Source organism: Marmota monax, unplaced genomic scaffold, assembly GCF_021218885.2.
Source record: "Marmota monax isolate L192 unplaced genomic scaffold, Marmota_monax_Labrador192_F-V1.1 WCK01_AAM20220418_F8-fsc00166, whole genome shotgun sequence".
NCBI lineage: Eukaryota > Metazoa > Chordata > Mammalia > Rodentia > Sciuridae > Marmota > Marmota monax.
In genome coordinates, this window is record NW_026693344.1 from 1683278 (window position 1) to 1692123 (window position 8846).

Sequence of the window (8846 nt, forward strand, 5' to 3'; positions counted from 1 at the left end):
TTCAATGTTATTATTGAGAAATTCTTTTTATGTCTTGTCATTTTGGTTTTTTTTCTAGTTTTTAATTTGAATTAGTTTCTACTTTGATTGACTATTTCTTTAGTGTAGTTCCTCCTTCTGCTGGTTTTCTCTTTCATTTTCCCTTTCTCCTTCATGAAGTATTTTGCTGAGAATATTTTATAGTGCAGGCATTCCAGTTGTGAATTCTTCTTACTTTTGTTTATCATGGAAAGTTTTTATTTTATTGTCAAATCTGAAGCTTAATTTTGCAGGGTATAGTATTCTTGGTTGGCATTCATTTTTCTTGGAGAGAATATTAGTATATGACCTCTTAGATTTAAGGGTCTGGGTTGAGAAACCAGCTGTGATCTGGATTGGTTTTTCTCTAAAAGTAATCTGACATTTTTCTCTGGCCATCTTTAAAATTCTGTTCTTATATTGTATATTGGGCATTTTCATAATAATGTGCCTTGGTATGGGTCTGTTGTAATTTGGTATATTTGGGGTCCTGTATTTGATTTTCCATTTTGTTCTTAAGATTTGGAAAATGTTCAGATATTATTTCATTGAAAAATTTGTGCATTCCTTTGTTTTGATTTCCTCCTATCCTTTGTTTATCCCAACAAATCTTAAGATTGGCCTTTTCATGCTATCCCATATTTATTGGAAGTTTTGTTCATAGTCTCTTAACATCTTTTCCCCATAGTCAACTTTATTTTGTCTTCATTGCCTGAAACTCTGTCTTCCAATTGGTCTAGTCTGTTGGTAATGCCTTCCAATGAGTCTTTAATTTGGTTTGTTGATTCCTTTATTTTTAGAATTTTTCCTTGTTATTTTTTTTGTTTGTTTTCAGAATCTATATCTTTGTTGAAGTGATATTTTGCTTCCTGTATATTCTCCATCATCTTCTACCTTTCAGATCAATTTACCTGTGAACATTCTAAACTCCTTCTCTTGTCATTTCTTCCACTGTGGTGTCAATGGATTCTGTGATTGAATTATATTGGTTTCTTTGAGGCAATTTTTTCTCCTGTTTTTTCATGTTGTTTAAGTGTCTCCCCACTTGACGATACAGTTTCAAGGCAGTAGAGATTCTTCCCTGTGGACTTATAGGGATTCAGAAGGTTTCTGGTACCTTATAATTTAGGAGGAGTCAGATATTGACAAGGAGCAATGCAAATATTTTACAGTTAGCAAACCAGATAGTTCCTGCTTTGGATCTACTATGCTAATTGTCACAATAAACAGAGGTGATATGATCAGATATTGCCCACAGTCAAAAGAGTAAGTTTACAAATGGATTTATAATTTTAAGTTGTGAACAGAGATAGAAAAGAAATTGAATAGGATGTGATGTTTGTATGGGAGGAAGAAAGAAAATAGAAGTAGAAAATAGAGAATGAATGAAAGACAGATCAATAAATGTTAGCTGTTAGCAGAGGAAAAGAGAGAATCTAGGGAGACTGATAAGTGAGAGAAAAAAATGTATAGAATAAAAATTTAAAAATTAATAGTAAACAAAAATAAAAGAGTATAATTACAAAACTGATATATTCTAATCAAACATCTTAGTCCTCAAAATATTGATTGATGAGAAATAACTACCTTAAAAATGCTAGGGAATGATAAACAAACAAATAAAACAAAACAAAAATAGTTATAAGATTATATGTGTCCATGAACCATTCAGGTAGGTTAGGCACATTTGTCATTATTCCAATGCCCCAGCTGATGTTCCTCCTGCTGTAGCTGCAAAAAGGTTCTTTCCTCTGGTTCCTGTGGTTTCCAGGACAGAGTTGGTTTATTTTTTCCTATGCCTCTGTACAATAATGTTGTCCAAGACACCTTTCAGATTAATTGTGCAGTGCCTTTGGTCTCTGGTGTCTCTGTATCCAAATACCTCAGACCACCTAAATTTTGGGGTTCCTTTAATTGTGTACCACACCACTATTTAGAGCAGGGGGGCTGGCACCTGCTGCTGCCACTGGTGGCCCCAGCAGTGCTAGGGATTTCTATATTTTGTTATATCCACTGGCATGATTCCCAGATCTGTTTTGAATGTTAATTACCCAAATGTTCCCCATCTCACCTTGCTGAGAAGTCTAAATTCTTGGCTTCATGTTGTGGGGCAACCAGGAAAGCAACATTCTCTAATCTGCCATTTTAAAGCCTGATCACTCATTGAATTTACTGATATCATTTCTTTATTATTCCATTAACAGAAAGAGAATATGTAGCGATGTCCCCTTTGGTGTTCTAGATGTTATTTATTTCTTACATCTCCCTTTTCATCTTGACCAGTCAAACTAGAGGTTTATCAATTTTCTTAATTTTCTCAAAGAAGCAGTCAAATAAAAACAAAAATTTTATTGATTTTTTTCTCTATTTTTTCCCTTGGCTTATTGATTACCACTTGATTTTTTTATAAATTTGGTTTTAATTAAATTTGGGTATAATGATTTCTTCCTTTTCTAGCTTTTTAAATTATTGTTTTTTAAGATTTTTCCTTTTAATTTTCTCATTTATAGCTATAAGTTTTCTTTTACTCACTACCTTAGGAACATCAAACAAGTATGAATATGTTATGCTTTCATTTCATTCAAGTTAAAATACTTCAGTTTCTTGTTTGATGCCTTTTTGGCTCTTTGACTACTCTAAAGTATCATAGAATTTCCAAATATTTGGAAAGATTCCAGTATACCTCTGCCATTGATTTTGATTTTAATTCCATTTTTTTCAAAGATCATAGTTTGTATGATCTGGAGTCCTTTTAAATTCAGCATGACTTGTTTTATAGCTCTGAAAAGGTCCATCTTGGTTAAAATTTTGTACTCATTGTATAGAAAGTATATTGAATTGTGCATTCTGCTGCCAGCAGGTAGATTGTTCTTAAATGTTAATCATGTTATATTATGTCAAAATGTTTCAAGATTTATATACCTTTACATATTTTATACTTGTTCTATCAATTATGGAGAGAGGAGAATTGAAATCTTCATGCATAATTGTGATTTCTATATTTATACTTGCAGTTCTATTAGTTTTTCTTCATGCATTTTGAAGTTTTCTTAGGTGCATAAACATTGAGGATTTCAATATTCTCTTAAAGAATTGATTCTGTTATTAAATGATCCATTTTATCTCTGTAATAATCTTGGCTATAAAACTTACTTTGTGTAAAATCAACATAGCATAATATTCTTTTTATTAATATTAGCATTGCATGTCTTTTCTATTCTCATACTTAATTTGTTTGCTTTCATATATTCGATAGATTTCTATTGTAAAACACAGAGTTAAAGCTTTAAAAAATCCTCTTTAACTACCCCTGTCTTTTAATTATTGTGTCTGAACCATTGATATTTAATAACATTATTAGGATGGTTAAGTTTAAAATTTGCTATTTGTTTATATTTGTCCAGCTTGTTCTTTGCCATTTTTATTCTGTCTTATTTTGGTATATTGTTGAGGGCCACAGCCAAGTCAGGATGACGCATGGCATTCTGCCAGAAGGGAGTGGTTGAGAGGTGACACCAGCGAGCCATTGAGTTGATGATGGTTATGTTAAGCTGTGTATTCAGTTGTATATGGACCCCTGCTATCTGGCAATAGGGCAGCTCCGGGAATAGGGTGGTTCCTGCTGCCTTGGGGCCTGCTACTTTGGAGTTCCCGTGAGTTCTCCAGGGGTTCCGAGTGGGGGAGGCGCGGAGCCCCCGCGAGAGCAGAGAGAGTTCCCGGGGAGTGTGCGTGGAGTGCTGGTGGAGTTCGGGCAATAAAGTTTCCTGTTTGAACATACAAGTGCTTTGTGGCGGCTCGGTGATTTGTGCCCAGCCAGACTGCGGCAGTATATTTCATATATATATATGAAATTCATATATATTCATATATATATATATATATATATATATATATATATATATTTTTTTCATGTTATCTCTTTTATGGGTTTTTTGATCTATGAGATAGTTTTAGAAGATCAAACTAAAATTTCTATATTTCTTAAAATATATTTTCTCCAGCCAGTCTTTTACGAACTGCAGTAATACATATATTAGTACATCTGAATTTGTCTCATGGACCACTGATACATGTTTATTTCTTTTGAGCATTTTTTTTTTCTATCTATGTTATGTTTGGGTTAGTTTCCATTGTTATGTCTTCATGTTGACTAATCTCTTCTGCTGTAATATCTAATCAGCTACTAATGTTATAGAATGTGTTTTACATCTCAGACATTTTAGTTGTAATTCTAAATGTTCAATTTGAGTCTTATTAGTCTTTTTATATCTTCCATATTTGTATGTAACGTTAAATTTTTCCTCTATTATCTATTTCTTATTCCCATAATGGGATGGTTTAATGTGTTTGTCACCCTGTTATTGACCTGTACATGTTCTGTTGTGGGATTATTGCACAGAGAGACAGAGAATTGGGTGCATTCTGCAGGAATTAGCATTTTATTAGTGCTAGTACTGGCCCAGCAAATTCATGTCCAAAAGCTGAGCACTGAACACAGAACTCATTGCCTCATATATCTCTTGTTAGTTTCTCTTTTACTTGCCAACTGTTGGTCTCCCATATAAGGTAATGCACTCTCTGATTGGGTATTCTTGTTCTATAGTATAAAGTTCCAATCATGTTACAACAGAGATGTGGAATGTACACACTGATTCTGATGGAGCCATGTTATCTTTCCTTAGTTCTGAGGAAGTACATACTACAATTCTTCAAAACAAAAGAATTGCTTGGATTCAAAACAACTCTTTGAAGTTGTCTAATGTTAGGGTAGTCAAGGAAATCTAGCGCAGCTACAGAATGTCTGGGTATCCAAGCATGAGTGGGGCCTTCCAGTTAGGCAGGCAAAAACAACAAAAAACAAGCTCTAGCCTTGGGTTTTAAACTTGGGTTTTAAACTAGACCTGTCTCATGACGACTATCTGATTCATAGATATTTTAACAACTTCACAAATAAGTTATTGTTCCCTTCCCCCCCGCACCCGAAACTATTAATGTGTCTGTCTCTATGGATTTACCCATTTTAGACATTTTATCCAAATGGAATCATGCAATATGTGATCTTTTGTGTGGAATCTTACTTGGTATACAGTTCTCAAAGTTCACTCATGTTGTAGCATGTTGTAAAGAAAAACAAAAAGAGACAGGAGCAAGGTGAAGGGGCAAAGTAAAGGGAGCTGCTCGTCAGAGATGCCAGCATTGTTTATATCCATAGGTTATATTAGGTCATTGGCATCATCAGAATATATTGCTCATTGTATAAAGTTACTATTATGTGGGCAGGTTTAGGCACTGTGCCTCATTGGTGTTGTCTGAGAGTTCCTTTATTCCCAGAAGTTGAGTGTCTTAGATCCAGATTGAGGCTGATAGAGCCTCCTCACAGAGGACATTACCAAAGCAGCCAGACATTGAGCTGCTTGTATTAGTCATCTTACTAGTATTATTACATTGTATTATTATTACATTATATATATTACATTTGTATTCATATGTATTACATAGTATGTATTACATTCTACTTGTCATCTTACTAGTTCTTGGGAGAAACTGCAGAATATTTTAATTGTGGAAAACAGGGTGCCTATAACCCCCCGCTCCCCCCAGCCAGGAGTTGGTCATCAGAGGAATGCTGCCTTGTATGTTTCCACAGCCAGAATCCTTACAGCATGTATCAGTCCTTACTTCATTTTTATGGAAGAAAATATTCCCTTGGATATATATGCCACATTTGGTTTATGTATTTATTAATTCATAGATAGTCAAGTTATTTTCAGTGTTTTGCTATTATGAATAGTGTTTCAGTGAACACTTTTTACATCTATTTTTGTGTGGACATGTGGTTTTATATTTTAGATTGAAATGCTTGCTTATAGGTTAACTATGTTTAATATTTTAGGAAATTCCAAGCAAAGTGTTTTCCAAAGTAGGTGTGCCATTTTTCATTCTTACAGGCAGTGCATGAGTGTTACACAGGCTAGCTAAAACTTGTTATTATCTGTTTTTGATTATAGCCATCCAGGTGTATTATGAAGTGGTAGGTCATTACATTTCTGATTTATACTTCTCGATTGATTACTAATTTTGAACATTTTTTAATGTATTTATTATTTATAGTTCTTTTAACAAACATCTACTCAAATCATTTGTTTATTTTTAATTGTGTTATTCATCTATTTGTTGGTGAGTTGTAAGAATCCCTTACATATTTTGGATAAAAGACCTCTATCTGATATCTAATTTGTCAACATTTTCTTCCATTTTATCCATTGTTTTTTTACTGTTTTAATAGTGTCCTTTGAAGCATGAAAGTTTTAATGTCACTCATAACAAAACTAATTTTGTCTTACATTTATATCACTTATCCTCAATATCCAACTGTTGTTTGCTATATATATATATTTCTTTCTATTAGCTACCTTACATGATGCTCCTTTAAATTTTGTGTTTGCTATATATGTGATTTTTGTATGCTGGTTTCTGCATTCACTTAGTATGATTTATGTGCAACAAAATGCACAATTTGAAATATACTGTTCAGTAACTTTGACAAATGTGATGACCCATGTAACCACCACCAAGACAAATATCTAGAAGATTTTTATCACCCAAGAAAGTTTCCACTTGTTCATTTGAGATTCATAACTCTCCCACCCCCAATTCTAGGCAACATCAGACAGTTACAGTGCATTGTATCACTAGGGATTGATTTTTACATTTCTAGACACACATATAAATAGCTTCACACATTAAATATGATTTTGTGCTTTAATTTTTTATTTACATTCATTCTTTCACTTCTAACTATTTTTTATATTTTCTTGTGTTTCAGTCTCTGAGATACTATTCTATACTGATATCTAAGATCATTTGTTTGTTTTCCTGCAATTAATTTCTCTAAATACATTTCTTTTGCTCTATTCTCCCTAGAGAATTTCAGAGAAAATTTTCTTCTCTGTAAAAAAAAATCATTTTTATTCAATACTTCTCTTGTTGCCTTTTGGTCTTTGGTTAATCCATTACCACATTATTTTGTTTACTTACTTTATCTCCTCTACCCCAATATCTCTTGATATTTTTTTCTGTCTTTAAAAGTATCAGTTATAAATCATATTGTATACTTTTTCTTACAATGATGTTATTAAGATGAGCAAATTTTACCTCCTTACCTGAGTGTATGTGTTGGAAGTGTAGGTATGTTTTTCTCTCCATTTATATATAGCATAGCATCAAAAATACTTATATATTTTTAGCTTTAATTAGCTCTGTTAAAGTAAACTCTATTTCTGATTGATTTTATTATTCCAAAATGTGTTTATCCCAGTTGAACTGATAAAAAATTTTAACACATACTATTTTATTGAGCAACTCTTCTTAAATTATGCATAGAATACTATCACAGTGAACTAATTAAGCCATTCTACTATTCAGTAATATTGTATAGTTTTGTTTTCTGTCTTGTTTTTTTCCCTATCCTTCTTGCTTTCTATCAGATAAAACACATTCTTCATCTAAAAGCTAATGCTAAGTGAAGTTAGACAATGCCCCCCCAAAAATGCAAATGTTTTTTTCTAATATAAGGAGGCTGACTCATAGTGGGGTAGGGAGGGGGAGCATGGGAGGAATAGATGAATTCTAGATAGGGAAGAGGGGTGAGAGGGAAAGGGAGGGAGCAGGGGATTAGTAAGGATGGTGGAATGTGATGGACATCATTATCCAAAGTACATGTATGAAGACACTAATTGGGTGTCAACATACTTTATATACAAACAGAGATATGAAAATTTGTGGTATATATGTGTAATAAGAATTGTAATGTGAAAAAAACTAAGTATATGTATAAAGACATGAATTGGTGTGAATATACTTTATATATAAAGTTATGAAAAATTATGCTGAATATAAGAATTGTAATGCATTCCATTGTCATGTATTTAGAAAAATAAAATCAATTAAAAAACCGAAACATATCATTTTCAGCTCCTGGTTGGTGAAAAAGCATTTTTACTCAATAAATATCTTAATAATATTTCTCTGAATGTGTGCAACCATGAGACATTTGCTATAGTTTGTAACATTTTCCTCACGCTGATGGGTAGAAATGATCCAAAAAAATTAAATGAGGTATATGTTATTTGATTTAAAATCAATGTTTCTTTCTTAATGATGTGTTAGTGATGTTGTATCAATATTTTAATGGATAAATATCCAAATCTCGGAACAATTTGCCTACCCAATAAATGAATATGTTAACCTATTAAATATAGATCAACTATATTGAAAATAATATATGTGTATAGTAATATAATTATTCATACAATTTCTAAAGTAATCAATATGACATGTGGAAAATTCAATATGCATCATAATCAGTTTATATCAAAGTATCATGTGTAAGTGAATTCTAATCTTCCTCTACCTACCTCATTTTAATAAATCTAGTGTCATTCTTCTAGGCACTGATCATTCAGTGTAAGACTGCATTCTCAGGGAAAAAGAAAGTTTCCATCAGATATTGCAATATAAAACACAAACATGGACTGTGGGTATAGCTCAGTTGGTAGAGTGCTTGCCTTGCATGCAAAGGCCCTGGGTTCAATCCCCAGCACCACAAAACAACAACAACCCTACAAACATATTTAGATTCTCTGTGATGGTCAAAATCCAATGGTTCCTTCTAAATTGATTGAAGGGAGATTTTAATCATGGAAGTAACAGTTCCACTAGTTTGAAAGATTACTGTTCTTGGAAAAAAATTAAATTGGAAAAAAATTAATTATTGATAATGATGGAATTTTTTCCTTCTGTTTGTGTGTGTGTGTGTGTGTGTGTGT

At 32.6% G+C, this 8846-nt stretch overlaps 1 non-coding gene across 1 annotated transcript; it reads left to right on the forward strand.

Moving 5' to 3' along the window:
* The first annotated feature begins 8553 nt into the window (after nt 1-8553).
* On the forward strand, nt 8554-8626 carry Trnaa-ugc (transfer RNA alanine (anticodon UGC)). The gene has a single exon. It is a non-coding gene; the product is annotated as a tRNA-Ala (tRNA).
* The last annotated feature ends 220 nt before the right edge of the window (nt 8627-8846 follow it).